The following is an 18932-nucleotide window of genomic DNA, read 5'->3' as shown; positions in this document are numbered from 1 at the left end:
CAGGTGAAAAAAACAGGATTATGTCTACAAGACAAACTTGTTGTAGGAGGGGTATAAAGCCTATTTGCTAAGGTAAGAAAAAGAACTGCCTTAATATAATTCATAAAAACTAAAAATGAGGAGACAGAGAACATATCACAAAGATTAGAGCAAGAAAATATAGAATATACCCTAGGATGGGTTGAAGGTAACACTTATAACCATGCTTACTGGATTAAGAAAACAATGGGTGAGGCAAAGCAGGAAAATAATAAAGATTAAAAAAAATGAGATTATTACAATTAGAATTAATGGATCTAAAATTAGTATCATTAAAAATACAATGGATGTATGAACTATAGACTAAGGCAAGTAACAGAATATGAGTGAAAATATATGACTAGAAAAACAAAGAGAATAAAATTTTTAAATGAAAACAGTGTAAGAACTCTTCAGGATAACCTAAAAATAAATAAAATCCATATTATAGGATCCCAGAAGAAGAAGAGAAAGAGAAAAGCATAGAAACTTTTTTTAAAGAAATAATTGGTGAGAATCATCTCAACCTGAAAATGAACCAGACTTCCTGATTCAAGAGGCCAAAAAGTTGCAAACAAAATAATACCACCAAGGCACACTTTAATTAAACTGTTGAAAGCCAATAACAGATGTATAATATTAAAAGCATCATGAGAAAGAAGAGTATCCTAAAAGGGAACACCTACTAGAGGCTCTTCTGATTTTTCAGTGAAAATCTTAGAGGTAAGAAAGGAATAGTAGGAGAGATTTAAAGAACTCAACGAAAAAGATTCTGAAAGTTAGAACAGTGAACAAGATCCCTTTTGTCCTTACTCTCTCATATTGATGCTAGAGAAGATATCAAACAGATAATTCCAGATTTAGTCCATTACAATGCTATAGAGCGGATGTCCTGAGGCTTGTAAGACATATGGTTTGCAGCATTAAAAGGAGGTTACAGGGGAAAGTTTCCTGTCCCATTCAAGGACACAAGGACCCTTCACTCTAGTAGCAAGAGCCAAGACTAAGAGTGTTTATAAAAGATGAGCCAGAGAAATAGACAGGGGCCAATTCAGGAAGAGCTCTGTCAGGCATAGTTATGAATTGGGCTTTATTTTAAGCTCAATGGGAAACTACTGAAAGGTTTTCATTTTATTTTATGTGTGTTTCTTGAAATTTTATTGCATCTCCTTCCATCATTCATCCCATCTCTTGCATTCTGATGCCTATCTCTACTCTATTATTGACATTTACTCAAAGAAAAATAGTTGCTATTGAGCCAGCACTGAGTTTGCCTTTATTTTGTTTATGTATTTATTTATTTATTTATTTTGGTGCCTTTAGAATCTTTTTTATTCTTAATATTTTTGGTCCTGAAGTAACACTTCTGATTTTTGTTTTTATGTTTGGGATTGTGTTATCACAATGTTTGTTTTTTATTTTTTCCCCCACCACTATCCCTTATACCCCTTTGACTATGTTCCTCCCACGTCCCTTTAACCTCAGAAGCCTCATTTCCTTTATTAGCTTAATAGATTTTTTAAAGATTTATTTGTTTATGCACACAAGAACTAGGGTACAGACCAGAGGTGTGGGGAGTGAGAGGATTCACCAGAGACAGAGTGGGGAAGAGAACAGGTAGACTGACTGAAAATACTGCTGAGGGGAGCAGCGGGTGAGTCAGGAGAGGTCTGCTGTGACATGTGGGTATCTTCCTGGCCGGTCAGGGATCCAATTCCTGCTGCAGAGGCTGTGATAGCTTCATAGTGCTGTGCTTAACCCCTTGCGCCACCAGGGAAGCCCAGCATTACAGTTTTAAAATAATTCTTCTTTGTCAAATTGTCCACTATGAAAATGTTTAACATTTTTCATGGTCATTCTGACTATATATTCTATATATTCTAAGGCTAAATGGAATCACTGTGTGGATATACCCCACACTCTTACTCCAGTTCTCTATCAGTGAGCATTTATGTTGTTTCCATAGCCTATCTATTGTAAATAATGCTGCAATAAACATTGTAGAACATACAATTTTTTTAATTTGATGGTTTCATGTTCCTTGGATAGTACTCAAGTGTTTTCATTGTTTGGTCATAACCTTATTTATATATACTGAATATATACCTATATATGTGTGTATATGTATGTACATATTGCCTTGCTTGACTAAATGAATAAAATGAATCAATAAACCTATATCCCCCATCAGGGTAATATATATAATGGGTTATTTTCCTAGAAATAAGCATATTTTGTTCTCCATCCTACCCCACCCCTTAACCTTCATTAGTCTTTTACTATATAATAGCATGTATTTATGAAGCTGTAACAGGAAAATTCTGTTCTCCTCTATTGCTATTACACTAAGTAAAGAAAATTGTCTCACACATTACTTAAACCCATATATAGTAGCTACTAAATGCACTGGATTTTTTTTTTGGGTGGGGTAAAGGAAAAAATGAAACAGTCCTCAATTTTTGACCCTGGTTGTCAGTATTTTCTTTCCAAATATGGTCTAACGGTAGTTCATGGCTAAGCCCTGAAGAATTAAAAAAAAAAGTGTATAAACATTAAAAATAAAAGCACTTAGAGTTTCATTATATTGGATATAGAAGAGACTCCTCAAAAACCTCATAGTCCTGCCTCTCAATTCTTGAAGAAATAAAAGATCTAAAGACAGGGAAGGGGCTTACTCAATGGAAGCCAGTAAGTTTTTGTCTTTCTCTCAATCCCTCCTTCCATTGCTGTCTCTCTCTTACAGCATTATCCATTAGAACTTCTTGTGATGCTGAGAATGTTCTATATGTGGGCTAGCCAAGATGGTAGCCACCTCTCATATGTGGCTATAAAGCACTTGAACTGAGAAAATGCATGTTTAATTTTACTTAATGTTTACTAAGTTAAATTTAAATAGTCACATATGGTTAGTGGATAGTGTGTTGGACAGCAGAGTTCTAGAATATACCAGTTATGTCAGAAACACAAAACCTGTGATTTCTTTAGTAAGCTAGAAAAAAGATTTTATATTACCTGATAGAAATCTTCCAGATCAAGGATAACATAGAAGGAGGTAAAATATGCTAGGCTATAAATAATGGAAAAAAGAAACAAAAATTCAAATTCAAATTCAAATAATAAAGCAGTTTATAATCTCTTGTAGGTTGACAGTCCACAGGTGGGGCTAACCTTCAGGCAGATTTGATTTAGCAACTCACCTCATCAAGTAGCTAACCCATCCCCAGCTCTCTACCTTTCAAAATGTCTGTTCCTTCTAATGCAAGTTCCTTATCGTGGATAAAAGATGGCTGCCAACATCTGCCTGGACTGTGTGCTTCCTCATCCATTAAACAACTACAGAAAGGATTGTTTTGAAAAGCGTTCTCTGATGAACAAAGATTCTCTCCCCTAGCAAACCACTTCTTTTGTCTTCTTAGCATGACTTGGTCCCTTTCCCTTTCTTGAGCCAGTTACCTTGCACAGAGGAAAATATCACATTGTTAGTGTTACAACCATACCAGATGCCCACCTAAATCAAGAGAAATCAACTCTCCCCCAAAAAGATGCATGAAAATTAAAGGAAAATTAGGAGAATCCATAATGAAAATTAGGGAACAAATATTGAAGACATAATCACAATGTTGATATAGCTAATACGGATTTTGTTAATAGTTTTAGGACTGAAGCACTTTAATATGTTCATAATTTTTCTACTTATAAAGGGAAACATTCATATTTTTAAATGTGCAGAAGTCAAGGATTAAAAAGAAAATTTTAAACAGCATCTGCACTCTATCACACAAGTTACCAGTATTCACATTGAAACACACATATTCTTAACACATTTCTAAAAAAGGTCTATTTAGTTTCTCTGTGTTTTAAAAATGTGTACTTTGATATATATTGTTTTATGATTGGCTTTTTCTCTGAAAATGTCACATATTCCAATGTCAGTAAACTATTCTTCTAACGGTGACCTTAACCTACTATATCACCAATCTATAGTACTTTCGTGTCTCTAAAACGGTCACATCCATTCATTTCTTGTAAACTCTGGTTGATCTTACATTTGTAGCAGTGAGTTTCCTACTGCTTAAGACAGAGAATATGCCTGGCACACAGTAGGTCCTCAATTAGTATTTGATGAATAAGTGAATGTGAGTGAATGAACAGAGCCATTTCTCATTTATTCATATTTTAGGTGTTTTATGAATTTGTAGCAAGATTCTAAGCAAGCGGTTGGCAGTGGGCTGAGCAGGGAGGAGGCCGGGAAGAATTTCAGATGATGAGTCTGTATGTGTATGGGTGTTTGTGTGGGACTATGAGTCTGAGAACGCCTAAATGTACATCTCTAAGCACATCCTGGTGCCAGAGGGAAAGGCTTTTTGCACTGCTTCTTATTTTCTCTCCTCCCTTTTGTCTCTTTCTCTTAACACACCATATTGACAGTAGGCCTTCCCCACTCTTGGTTGCCACCCTCACATTCAGATTTTTTTCATACTGTAATGGGGAGCATGTGGTTTCTCTCGGAGTCCCAGTTTAGAAAAGAGAATCCAGCAGTTACTAGTATAGAGCAGAAGAGAAGAGAATTATAAAAAGGAGTTCAAGGGAAACCTTGGACATGACTGAAGTGATAGGAGAACACACTTAAGCATGCCAATACTGAGATTTCACAAACCAGAGCTTCTTAAACTTGCCAGTGAATTACAATAAATGGGAGTTTTTAAAACTCTAAATGTCCAGCTACCCACTCTAGATCAATCAAATCAGAATATCTGGAGGTGGGACTCGGGAAACAGATTTTTCAAAGCTCCCTAGGTGGTTCCAATTTGCAGCCAAGTTTGAAAACCACTGCACTAAAGCAAAAAGTTACTGCAGAATAGGCCTTTGGTCACTATGGCAACCTCAGAAATACCTGCAATTTTTTGTTAATTAGTTGCCAAATAAGAGGCACATATGTTCTCTGTGTTGAACATATTTAAGCTTAGCTTAAACATATGAATCCTTATTAAATGCTTAATGTGCTGATATGATAATAGCTTCTGTGTAAAACCTTTAATTCATCAATTTGGGGTACATTCATTCCCTAGCCCTTATTTAACGACATGGATTATGTGAACCATTGCTACCCCCAAACAATGTTTAGTATGCTTCATGAATACCTCTATTATATGCCTCTCCCCTTCTTGATTTTTTCTGATAAAAGAAAAAAGTCAAAAATAAATTTAATATCATATAACCATAGAGCCCCCCAACCCCCTTTGCTAAACTAGCTGATGATTCTAGGAGTCAAACCAATCCTAAAGTCCACTCAACAACAGGCTGCCCCTGTTGTAGTTTAAAGCAGTTTGAGTAGAGCTTTCTGTTACTTCTAACTAAAAGCACCCTGATTAGTGGGGCACAAAAGAGACTACTTACAGTGGAAATATAAAGCTAAAAATATCCCAGATTATTTAATCTGAACTCTCATTTTTATAAACAAGATTAAGACCCGAAGAACTGAAGTGACATGTGTAAGGTAGCACATTCTACCCGATCTTATATTACCTAAATTTGGGTCTTGATCTCAGGTGTCCTCACTGCCAACCCATTGCTCATTCTACTAAATTATAAAGTCATTTTCATTGTGAACACTCACTTTAATTTTCCAGTGTTGCCAAATTAGCTGTGATGAACTTAATTTTTTAAATGTCATTAAATTTCCTTTGAAGGAACTCTCTTAGAAATAGATCTTTCCTACCCTCTCTCAAAAGACATACTCAAAGCTTATAGTTAACATTTGATTTTGAAATGTAGACGTCATGAGAGCCTATGTAAAGCTGTTGAAAATATATATCACACAACCTACCCCCAAGCAAAAAAAAAAAAAATTAAAGTTCTATCCAGCTAAGCTGCTTCAGTAAATGATGTTGCTGAATATATAAAATACTTGAATCTAAATTTAAAAACACTCCCCCCTCCCCTTGATTAACCAGATTGTCCCCTCCCCTATATATAGGAACGCTATGTGCCTGAGCCCACTTGCCATCTGTCACCACATTTCCCAAACTTCTCTTCCACCCCCTCCTCTTACACAATCTTATCACATAAAAAATATTAGATTTCAGGGATTTGTATAATTTTATTAAATTTTCTGAGCCAAGGAAAAATAGAGAAAGTACTGTTTTATCAAACAGACTCAGCTTTTGAATGCCTTGCTGAGCATTCCATGGTAGCCAGTAATGCCCTTTAAGCAGAACTTATATGGCCAGGAATAACAAGAATAAATTTTTTCCCTTATTATGGCATTTCATATTAGGAATTTGCAGGTGTTCTCCATATTTCAGAAAAGACTTTGGATAGTTTCCAGAGAGTCTTGACTCATATACCATCATATTGCTTTGTTTATTTTTGTGAAGTTTTGTGAGTTTCCTTATATCATTAGAAAATAATTATAAGGCATTTTTGGATTTTCCACATTGCTGTGCCATCTCAAAATTTGGAAAATGATTTTTATTCATGGAAATGCAGAGAACCTCTACTCACCCAAGTGCTTAGGACAGGAACTTAAGAGTCTTCCTTGATGGCTCTATATCCCACCTCTCACATCCAATCCATTAAATTTCCCAGGTAATATCTTTGTTTCCAAACTCTATAGGAGATTGTTTGGGAATGACCAGGAAAGACTGAAACAAAGTCAAACTTCCCTCTTACTTCCTCTCTCTTTCCTCCCAGTGAGCTGGACTGTTGAAATCACATATGATCCACTCAATGCAACCCGACAAAGACTGTTGACACAATCTTGTGGATATCAGAAAGCTAAAGAAAGTCAAAAAATGGCATACTTCTCATCTTGCCTGGAAACATTACTGAGGTACTGATTTCAAAAGATCGATTTTTGTGCTAGAGGCACTTGTAGAAAACGAATAAGGACTGCGTTTAGTATGCTTATTTATTGTCGTTACCAACAGAGCTGATCTCTGGAAGTATTCTGGAAAATTCATAATGTCCAGACCAATGTATTTATAGTAAATTAAAGCAATGCTTTATTATGAATATTTCCTTGGTTACAATGTTGAATAGATACCATACCTAATTTGAGAAGCCTGATGAGGACATATTAAACACCTTGTCTTTTTCAAAGATCTCACAATTTACTAAGGTTCCAGAAATGTAAATATATATATATTTTTAGAATGCATTTGTACATATAGTATGTGTTATATTCCAATATGATAATGGAAAAATGTGTATGGGAGAAAAATACAGAATAGAAAGAACTCATACATTTAGCAAAAGAACAATGGCAACAATGATAATGCTATTAATGATGGCAGCTACCATTGACTGATTGCATATTATGTTGCTGCTTTATGTATACTGTCATTCATCCTCTAAATAACCTTGCAAAGTAGACATACCCCAGTATTTCATACTACATAGTATATCCATAATGAATCAGTAAAAGACTTTGCTTTTTATAGACATTCAAGATCCCAGATTGAGAGAGGTTCCTTCTCAATGCATACCCCATATTTGCCTCACTGAGGCTAGGGATAATCTTCTATCCAGAATTGCAACATATCACTTCCACTCAGATTTCATTAGCCAATACGAAACATATAATCATGTCTAAATTAAAGAATATTGTTGGAATTCAATAGTATCATGTGCTCAAAATATATATATACAAAATGCAGGAATGTTTACACAAATAGGTATTGTTAGTTTTCACCATCTCAATGAAGAAGTTAGGAGACTTCCTTTGGCCATAAATAATCATGTATTACTTAACAATGGGGGTATATTCTGAGAAAAGTGTCATTAGTGGATTTTGTCATTGAGCAAATGTCAGAGTATAATTACGCTAACCTAGATGATTTAGGCCACTACAAACCTGGGTAGCAATATAGCCTTACTGGGACCATTGTCATATACGTGGCCTGTGGTCAGCATTGTTACATGGCACAAGACAGTATGATTTTAAATTCTAAGCTCTTTTAAACTGTACTGTGTCAATATCCTTTCTTATCAGCATTGTACTGGAAAATAGTAGAGCTTACTAATGCAAGAGCAGTAGGCTTATGTGATAAAGGACCAGAAAGATATGTAAAATGTTTAGGCTTGATATGTTGAAAAGAGAAAGAATTTGGATGGCAATTTAACTAGAGAATTGGGCCTGAAGTGAGATGATTAGGGTGAGGGCAGGCAAGTATAGAATCAGGAGATGCAATTAAAAAAGAAGAGATTCAGAGAGAGAGGACAGCAAGAGAGACAGAGGAATAGTTGGAAAGAAGGTTGTAGACTAACACTATTACTGTTCTTGAGTATCTTAAGTATAATTCTTTCTTAAAAGGTTCAGGTTCAAATATTTATGAGACGGAGTTACTATTCCTTTTAGAGGCTTGTCAAGTGTAAAAGAGGAGGAAAAATCTGTTTGCGAAGGGAGTTTACAGTATACTTAAAGTTTATTTTAAAAATAAATAGGACTTGATAGATAGGGCAATAAAAACAGGCCCCACCAATAACCTGCCAGGAGCACTAACAGGAAGCATCCGCAGGCGGCCAAAAGCCAGAAATAAGAATGAACAGTTCTTACTGTCAGAGAGTGACAGGAACATCCACAAACAAAGAGGATATTTGGGGTGTAGTCTCTAAGTCAAGTTATTCTCTGTCACAGTTTATGTAGAATACACCCACACAGGTAAAGTCACATCTGAATCAGAGGTTGCTGGCTCACTTTGCGATGAATTTCAGGGTTTGTTTCAGTCTGAGTTGTTGCATTGCATACAAAAATAGGTATAGAAGACCTTCAAGGACATTTAATACCACATGTATTAAACTGTACACAACCTTAAACAATAGGGAGTAAGGGTGACCAGAAAAGAGTCTATGTGTTCCCCTAAAATATTTATTATTTTGGTATTTATTAAATATTACTCTCTACTATTTATTAAGGCATGACTATGCATGACTACTCTGTGCTCAGAATGCAGACATGAAGAAGAGAACTAATCTTTACTTTCATGTAATCTCATATTGTAGTGAGGGAAGAAAATGAGAAATAAAGTCAGCAAGGTAACTAAAGGGAGGTATGTGATACAAAGATATGAGCAGAGTAGAAATAATGATGGAATAGAAAACCTGGAGAACAAAGAGCAGGAATAACTTTACACAATGGTCAGGTAGCACTTTAGGGAATTATGAGTCAGGACCCAGAAGGTAATCCATAAGCCATGCTATGACAAAGTGTGATACATACTTGGGTCTGTTTCAATTAAGACTTTCTTTCTGGAGACAAAAATATATTAGAGGTGGGTTATAAAAGCTCACTGGATGAAGACTCAAGAGATCCAAGTCTGTGTTCTGCTGCTTAATAGCTGTGCTCCTGTAAGCTAGCCATGTGAACTTTATGAGTCTGGATTTCTTCATCTATGAAACGTGTGGGTTGGGCTAGAATATCTCTGAGGTCTCTTTTGCCACTAAAAGTTTACAGTACAATTAAAGCATATTTTTTTTTAAATACTACTACTACCATTTCCACTCCTGTTCCTACTGCATGTGCATGCACATGAGCCTATGTGTGTGCACACACACATACACAAGTGCACACACACAGATCATGTGCATTAAGTCTTTCTACTTGCTGTCAGGAGTAGACTCTGGGTAGAATAAGAAATGCTTATTCACTATGATTTCATCATCAATGAAAACCATCGTGTTCACCCTTAGGCCCTTCTAAAAACTCCACTTGTGCTAAAATACATTAGCTATTCCAAAGATGCCTGGGGAAAAATATGATTGTATTAGAGGAACCATCCCTTCCCCCAAGCTACCCGTCACTGGCCACACTCTGAGATTCTGAGTATGTGTAAATCCTCCTTCACAGCATCTCCCTGAAGTACCCTAACCCAACTGCATCTGATTAGACCATAAATGAATATTTGCCTCAAAGAAGTTTCAAACTTAGGCTGGCCAGTGACCTAGAAACTAAAGGGAAAAGATCCCTTAGGCCAACAGATCTACTTCCAAGAAATGTGGATTTGGGTTTCTGAAAACAATAACTAGACCGGTGGCAGCACCACATATTAAGGACACATAGAAGGCTGCCAGAGTATAATGATGACAAAGCATTTGAATGGAGCTTTTGGACTCTTCGACTGTGAGGTTCCAGGAGCTGATTAACTCCAAATGTACTTTCCAATTTCATCTGTATGAGTTCCTGCTATAACAGTATTTCCTGTCTCTGATTTCTATGAAATGTCTTTGTGTCCTATCAACGATCCCCATTTCTACATAAACAGGCTTCACTGGATTTCTTTTCTCCAAACTGTATTCATTAAATAAGCTAAACTACATGGAACTGTCAAATGGTGACCAAATTTAGAAACAGGAGTAATAGATAAAATTGTGGGAAAGTTCTGCTTTTAGGAAATAGAGATGAGATGGCTAGGCCCCTGGATATGAGAAAGGCACCTACAGCAGAAAATGGATTCCAGGAAAAATGCAGCTTGGGAGATGCTCTGAAATTAGTCTGGGAGGACCTAGAAAAGACTGCGATTGGAAAATCTGACCTACAGTTTTTGTTAGTGAGAAGCGTTCAACTCTGGAGGAAATAAACAGCTCCCATAGCTCTCAAACATGGTTTTCTTCCCTTCCTGCCATCTTTCACTCAGCACAATACAAAATATACCTTTGAAAAAAATCATTTAGTAAAGGCGAGGAATTCATCCTTCAGGAACCACAAATGAAGACATTTTCTCCTAGTCATTCTTTAATGAACACTTCCCCCACTTCAGTATAAATCTTTCAAAGTTTTTCTTAATTCTGTGGCTTATGTTTCACAACCTCAGGACCACAGGGAGGCAAATCCAGCTCATCATTTTTAAGAAGAGAGTGGTATGGAGTGATCGTCCAATAGTCACTTCCAACTGCCATCTGTGACAAGTCTGTAAAACATTTCGTTTGCATAATATATGGGAACTCTATTAAAATACAGCATGCTGTTACAGAAGTGGGAATATTCTAAGTCAAATTATGTCTCCTCATAAAAGCATCCCCTAGTCCTGGCAACAAAGCAGAGTTCTTTTTGTATTGCTTTTAAATTAAAAAAATCCAAGGCTCAAGCAATTACCAAATAGAGGAAAAGCCTACTTTAATCCAGTGCTGAAGACAAGTTGTGAAATTATAACAAGAGTAAGGCCGAACAAAGGTCAGTGATCAGAAAGATGCCTCTTTGGATTGAACATCTCTGCTCTAGGGTAAGCAAGGACAGAACAGCAATCAGTTTATTATAAAAGCAGACACGGTGTGCCATCCATTATGTAGACCTATATATCTGACCTAAAAAGGCCATCACTGGCATTTCCAGAATAGAAAAATGTATATCAAATACTTTACCTGTAAGAAAAGATCTCTATCTTTAGTCAGAAGTGGGCCAGCAAACTGATATCTTGACAGCATGCTGGAGAATGTAGCAAAGAGAGATGCAGGATACTTGAACTTTTCATTCATTCCCTGCTCAGTCCTTAAAATACAGATGACATCCCTTCTCCAAAAATGAACATTTCATTTGCTTAGGTCCAGGATTTTTTTTTAAATGTGCTGTTGTTCTCATAGTTTGAAACCTGGTTGTAGCTCCAAATGTAGTTTTTTTTTTTTTTTCTTCAAAAGCCATCAAGCTAGCAAAGAAAAGATCACCCTTGTTAATTACTGATGGATTATTCCCCAACATCCTATTCAAATTTCCATGAACAGTTAGGAAACTGCAGGAGAAAAATGATATAAGGGTGGAGGAGGGCTTCATACTTTCAGTGTTTTGTTGAGCTCACGCTAAAAAAATAATTTGAATTATCAGTGAATGGCTTCAACTTGATTGTGGAAACATTCTTGTTGAAATGCAAGCCCTGGATCTAATCCTAAGAGGCATTTTTAATTGTTCAGTTCCAACTTTGTACAGAGTGCTCACCCCAAAGCTGGAAAAACTTATAAATGATTTTCCTTCCCAAACAGTCTGAATGACACCCACTCCTATGTCATACTTCTTCCAAGACAGATGGTGAGAGCACAGTTTACTGTTTAGTTTCAATTCACTGCTGCCTTTTATAAGCAAAATAGTTAAAGTGAGCTGCTAAAGAGAAAGACTGCAAAGCCATTTTGCCTAATTTTAACAATAGCAGGATGAAGCCTCTTGCTTTAATATTATGGTTCTCTTCCCTGTAGTGTTTTATGAAATTTGCCTTCAATTTGTCATCCAGAACTCATAACTGATCGCATTTAGACACTGTCCCAAAAAATAAACATCAGAAGTTTGCAATTTTTCAGCCATTTCTGACATAATTGTTAATCTCATTTGGTGTGAGTGTTTCAAATTTTCAGATCTCTGGCTCATATTATTTTCATAGAACCACCTCTTTTATCCCATGATTCAACTAGAGAAAAGCAAAAATCCACCAAATGGAAATATGCCTCAACTGCATTAGCACTTCCCTTTAGAAGTTTATTGAAGCAGTGGGGAGAAGCAAATATTGTCTAAAAAATGTAAAAAATGATAAACGTTAAAATAAAAAAAGAATAGTTCCCACCTATAATTTGTGAACAATAATAATTACATCCAGTTATTATAAAAATAAAGCATATTAGTAGACATGACAATGCTTTGAAAATTTTAATTGTTATAAAAATATCTATTATTGATAAATGATAAAAGTTTTATGAAACGCACACACACAAAAAGAGAAGTTTATTGAACACTTACTATGGACCAGTTGCTGTACTAAATGTTTATATTCTTTATCTGTGTAAATCTCACAACACTAAAAAATTAATACCATTTTATAAAGGAAAAAAAAAGAGTCTCATATAGTTTGTGTAACTTTTCCAAAGTTACAAGGTCATCAATGGCTGAGCAGAAATAAAAACTTGAGGGTAAGGTTAAAGCCCCACCTTCTAACTTATGTCACTTATCAGCTCCTTTATTTCCTGTACTCAGGGAGATGCTTGAGATCAACAGCAGCCTCACTTCTAAAATTCCAATCCAGGTTTCTATTTTGGTGAATTCCCACCTAGCCACTACACACCTATATTATATTGTGTTTTGACTAGCTGAAAGGAAATTGATTTTCTTTGGGATGGATACCAAGATAGTTCAAGCAGGCTTTGCCCCATGAAAAAGGCAGCTGTGGTGCAACTATGCACTCACTTATATTTAATCCCTTACTACAATATAAGTTCCATAAATTCAGAAACCTAATCTTAAATCTCAGTTGTGGCACACAGAGCTTGGGATTTAGATATTAAAGTATTTGTTGAATGAATGAACAAAGAATTCAGGACCCAGGGACAAAAGATCTCAGTGTAGGAGGTTTTCACTCTGTGCCTTGCTTTGACCAGGTATACTGCAGATATCTGTCCATTTCCAGATTCTTGGTTGCCAGTTCAGTTATCATCCTAGTAAGAGTCCCTATTCCAAAATTTCCTTGGGTCTTTTTCCCTAATAGAAAACCCTTCCTATCAACAAGTTTATCATTATTTTCACAATGAACTTAACTTTTCTCAGTAAGCACTTTCACACTCTAATTCTATATCTAACCTTCAGGGGATGGAAAAAAATGGAGGTAGTATTTTTGTGCTAGAAGATATATAACCAGACTTCTTACCAATTAAATGATTTTGGTAATAGTCTATCATTTTCATTCATTCAAAAAAAGATATTTATGGATCTCTTACTGTGTGCCAGGCATATTCTATTGATAAGAGGTGATGAAAACATAGCATACAAAAATCCTTGCCCATATGGAACTTGAATTCCAGAGAAGGAAGTCAAAGAGTAAACCAAATAGGTACATAAAATGTAGAGAATATTAGGAGGTTATAAATGTCAGGAAGAAAACCAAAGAACAGACTGAGCTAGGGCAAGGTGATAAGGGCAAAATGCAAAATTTATTTTTTTTAAAGATTTATTTATTTATTTATTTATTTATTTATTTATTTATTTATTCAAGAACCGGGGTATAGGCCAGATGCGCGGGAGGGTGAGAGGATTCACCAGAGACAGAGTGGGGAATAGAACAGGCAGACTGATGAAATATGAAATACACTGCTGAGGGAAGCAGTAGGTGCGACAGGAGAGGTCTGCTGCGCCATGTGGGACCCTCACTGGCTGACCGGGATCAAACCAGCGCTGCAGAGGCTGCGGACAGTTTCACAGCACAGCACTTAACAGCCTGCACCACCAGGGGAGGCCCTAAAATGCAACTTTAAGTAGAAAAGTTGTTATGGATTGAGTTGTATACTTCAAATTGTTCCATTGAAGTCCCAACATCAAGTCCCTCAAAATATTATTATATTTCATAATATAGTATCATTATATTTTATTATATTAAGGTATATGTTACTATATACCTTATTTAGATACAAAGCCTTCACAAATGTATTTAAGACAAGGTCCTACTGGGGTAGGAGGAGTTCTTAATCCAATAGGACTGGGTGTTAGCACAGGAAGAAAATGTGAAGACCCACAGAGAGAACACCATGTGATGACAGAGGCAGAGACTGGGGTGATGCAGTAATAAGTGAAGGAATAGCAAGAATTTCTGACTATAACCAGACACAAGAAAGGATTTCACCTAGAGTCTCAGAGGGATTTAAAACCCTGCTGACACCTTGACTTATGAGTTCTACCTTCCAAACTATGGAAGAATATATAGTTGTTGTTTTAAGCCATCCATTTCATGGTACTTTGTAACAGCAGCTCTAGAAAACGAATACAGAGGGTGGAGAGGCCTCAACTATGAGGATGACCTCTCAGAAAAGACCTAAAGTTGGCAAGGGGAACACCCATGTAGTTGTCTGGGGGGAGGAGTGGATGGCAAGGACTCCAAAGCAGAAATAGACTTAGCATATTCATGTGGCTGTAAGTGGGCCACAGTGACTGGTGTGGAATGAGACGGTGAGTAGTCCATGAAGTTAAAGGGTAATGAAATTGAAATGACATGGAGTCTTATAGTACCATAGTGCTCAACATTTAGCTGGGTATCATTGTTACCTGGAATACTTATTAAAGTACAGATTGCTGGGTCCACCTCTAGATTTTCTGATTCAGTAGATCTGGTACAGTGTCTGCGAACTTAAGTGTCTAACAAGTTCCTGACTGTGCTATTATCGGTCCAGGGGCCACACTCTGAGAATCCCTGTAGGTCACTGCGATGACCTAGATCCTTGTTCTGAGTAAGCTAAAGGTTATCAGCACGTTAATGTAGAGGAGTGATGCATCATGACTTGAGTTTCAGCAGGACACTGCCTGATGGAATGAGAGTAGTCTGTAAAGATTGATAGGTGGTAGCAGAGAGACCAGTTGTGAGATTATTAGAATAAAAAGTGCATAATACAAAGCACATACTTAAGAGTAGATTTAAACTAGTATGTGTTACATGGAAGAGAGGAGCATTTGGCTTATTTCACAGAAAACAAATATTTTAATGAGATTTAAGTTATCCAATGTCCTGAAAATTTGGCATTCTACGAGTTATATTGCCTCTGAGTGGCATCAACTTCAACCCCACTCACCTCCAAGAATATCCAATCCAACAATCAAGCAAATGTCATATTTTGAAATTTTTAATGGGCCCTATAGGCCACCCACTGGAGATTTTTATTTTCTGGATTGTTTTTTATGGTATACAGGTTCCCTTTACTCCATCTGAGCACCAACTCAGAATTCTTTGAATGTGCAGAGTTTCTGTTTGAGTAGCTAATGAGAACTCTAGTGTGCATGTCCTGTTAAAGTTTTCAGATCATTCACAGAGTGACCTTTAAGAAGGTCCTAAAATAGATTAGAATATATATTATAGTTTTACATAAAGCCTAAATCTCACAGTGGAAGAAATTTTCAAATGTGAAGAATAAAGCAAAATACTAGAACTAATAATGACCCAAAAAGTAATATTTAGAAGGAACTAATGTGTTCAACCTTTTTAAAGGACCTGATTTCTATTAACACATCCTCTTTTCACTGTGTGCTCCCATCTTTCTGTTGATCTATCATCTTGACAGTAGGCTCATAATATCTACCCACACTACTGCAAAACATAATGGCTTCATTTCTTGGCTATTTGAAAGACATTCTGAATTTTGGACTTTATAAAAACCTTGACTTTAAAAAAAAGTTAATTTGTTTGAATAACAAAAAATTGGGAGAATTAAAAGTCAAATCTTGTGGGGGATAGGTTTGTAGCATAAATTGTTGAAGCAGGTGAGGACCAAGAAAACAAAGTCAAGGACAAAGATTTAGCCACATGGTGACACAGGATAGTGACTCCCAATTAAAGAACATCTGGTGCTAAGCTCTAGCCTATGTGTGCATTATAGAAATGGAGACCCAGGTTTGTTAGAATTTCCAGTATTTCAGAAGCTCAAATATTTATTATTGGTAAGACTCTTTGAATTTTAAGTAAGTAATTCAGAATGAAAACATCATCATCATTGTGGGCCACACCAACATCTTTTTCAGCTGAATGCAATCTATAAGTCATTAGTTTGCATGATGAAAGCCATATTGGTTCAGATTTATCCCTTCAGAGATTATTGTTGCATATTAAGTTTCCATAAGGGAAGGATCAGTTTGCATGAGTCCTTATCTTAATTAATTTTCTCTCTGAAAAAACAACTACTAATCTCATTCATGCCTTCCAAGGAAAAAGTTACATAAAGCATTCATAATAGCCAAATTTAGATTGACAGATAGAGTACAGATACTGACAGGCAGAATATGCACTACTGTGAAATACCTACAGGATTACACAAACCAGTTTTGAGGCTGGGCCTGTCCAAGCCTTGCTCAAGATAATCTCTACTGCTTTTCAGTTTCACTGGCCAAATGGTGAACAGCAGAAGTTACGGTTGGGCTGAATGGTAAATCAATCTAGCCACAGGATGAAAAATTCTTTTTCATTCCTTCAATTTATATATTCCCCCATGGATTCCATTCATTTTCAGTTCTAAGTGAAATTACTCATCAGTCATAAATCATAAGAATTGCCCCAATACCCAAACCCAGAACAAAGACCAGTAAGTACACAATACTACACACAGGACCTTTTTCTTAGATAGGAAGGTGGACAGGATTAAGAGATTAGCATCTTGGGGTTAATGTTCAAGATGATCATGTAGGAGAAGATCCCGAACTCACCTTGTCCCATAGACACACAAAATGCACATCTAGATAGGGAACAATTTCCTCTGAGGAAAAAAAAATAAAATTTAGAAGAGAAATGCTTTCGTATTGGGTAAAACGGGGAGGGGGTATCATACTAAAGCAAGAAGAAAAGACTCAGACACAATCTTGTCATAAACCCCATTGCCAGTGTGGTGACCCATAACCAAAACGGCCTCAAAACCCTGAGATTCTCCCTGAAAAATGAAGTTTGTACTCCACCCTAACTTTAAGACCTACATTTGAGCAATGAACCCCAAAATATCTGGCTTTGTAAACCATGGGGCCTGTATCCACATGACTCCACAGGATATGGTGAGCTGAGAAGCTGCTTTCAAAGTGAACCCATGGGACTCACTAGTCCCACTGCAGCAGGCAGAAGCACCTTTGACAAGTGCTCAAACTTTATGCCCTGTTGGGATGATTTCCAGGGACACAGGAAGGCATGTGCTGTTCACATTCTCCCACTGCTTGCTAAAGGCCCAGCAAGTACCATTGTTTCTTCCACTTTTTTCCCGCAATTTTTGGTGGATGCAATCTTTGCAGCCCCCTTCACTTCACTCTTGTCAATAGGGATCATTTTAGACATTCCCTCTGCTGCACTTCAGAGCACCAGCATCTCCTAAAAAGGAGTTTCTACACATATCTATGACATCAGATTTTACATCATCTAGTAAGGAGTTTATATCCTCACCTGGCACTCTGATTTTTGTGGCTGCTACCAGAAATACTTCTACATCATCAGGTCCTGACGGCCAGCAGAGTGTATGCTTGAGGGTCCCACAGGAATGTAACCAATGGAGAAAGAGTAGAAAAGACTCAGACACAATCTACCAGACTCAGACACAGCTACCACCCTAAGGCACAGCAAGAGGCAAAAAACGGAGGAACTTAGCACTTCTGCAAAAGTGGCCCTTACCTTATCATCATATCCACAGCCTAAGAAGCAGGCTTCTAATTAAACACTTATCTTCAAATTGAATATAAACCTTTCTAGAGAATCTGGAGTGATTATTTGTACTTTGCCTGTGCCACATTCCAGAATGCCAGGATTTCTCAGAGGGAAATCTTGTATATGTCTGGTATCCTAGTTTTTATATCTGGTGTCTGAATTTTTATGGCTGCCACTGAGGGGATGGCCTTTAATCACTTGACTCTGGTGGCCAAGGGGGCTGTGTTCCTGCTAACAATCAGAGAGGTTGCTCTTGGCAGGCTACTCCCTACATGATACTTTGTAGAGAGCCAATTGAAACACATCCCCAATCTTTCTGTGAGAGAGGCATATTTGTCTGGGTCCTTTTTTAGGTTTTATACACATGCATAAAACCATCTTTGCATGCTCCTTCTGTCTCACAATAGTTTGCTGGCATTGCCATTAAAAACCTAGTATACTCATTGCAGTGCCTGTCCACCCAGCAACTATCAACCAGGGGATACCTACTTGGCCCTGCTGGCAAGTGGGGCTAATACTTGTCCTTACAGAAGACTGTGTATATCTGCATGTTTTGAAAGTTGCTACCTAAGGGTATAACTTCCCATCAGCCTGAATCTAGGTACCAGCTCATATTCTCATGTGGAACACTGGCAGCTATTAAAAATAAAATAGATTGTTTGGACAATCACAAAGGTTTGAAGGACAATGAAAAAGTAATGAAGGGTTGAACAATAAGTTTCACCTCCTATATAAGGCCGCTCTTTCAAGACTGTAAGAGTTGATTGTTTCATCCAATGCATAGAAACCAAC

The 18932-nt window shown here is 36.9% G+C and overlaps 1 protein-coding gene and 1 long non-coding RNA gene across 2 annotated transcripts in view; one reads left to right on the top strand and one right to left on the bottom strand.

The window, feature by feature from the left end:
* TAFA1 (TAFA chemokine like family member 1) overlaps window positions 1–18932 on the bottom strand; it is an 856565-nt gene that overhangs the window by 695974 nt on the left and 141659 nt on the right. The window lies entirely within an intron of this gene.
* Window positions 1–18932, top strand: part of LOC129145812 (uncharacterized) — a 46315-nt gene that overhangs the window by 12175 nt on the left and 15208 nt on the right. Inside the window, exon 3 of the long non-coding RNA XR_008551901.1 lies at window positions 6712–6850. This is a non-coding gene — a long non-coding RNA (uncharacterized LOC129145812). The remainder of the gene's footprint in view (window positions 1–6711; window positions 6851–18932) is intronic.

The sequence above is a fragment of the Talpa occidentalis genome, unplaced genomic scaffold, assembly GCF_014898055.3.
Source record: "Talpa occidentalis isolate TD23 unplaced genomic scaffold, MPIMG_talOcc4v2.1 talOcc4.10, whole genome shotgun sequence".
NCBI classification, from domain to species: Eukaryota; Metazoa; Chordata; class Mammalia; order Eulipotyphla; family Talpidae; genus Talpa; species Talpa occidentalis.
The sequence above is the reverse complement of the archived record's forward strand: the minus strand, read 5'-3'. Positions and strand labels throughout refer to the sequence as shown.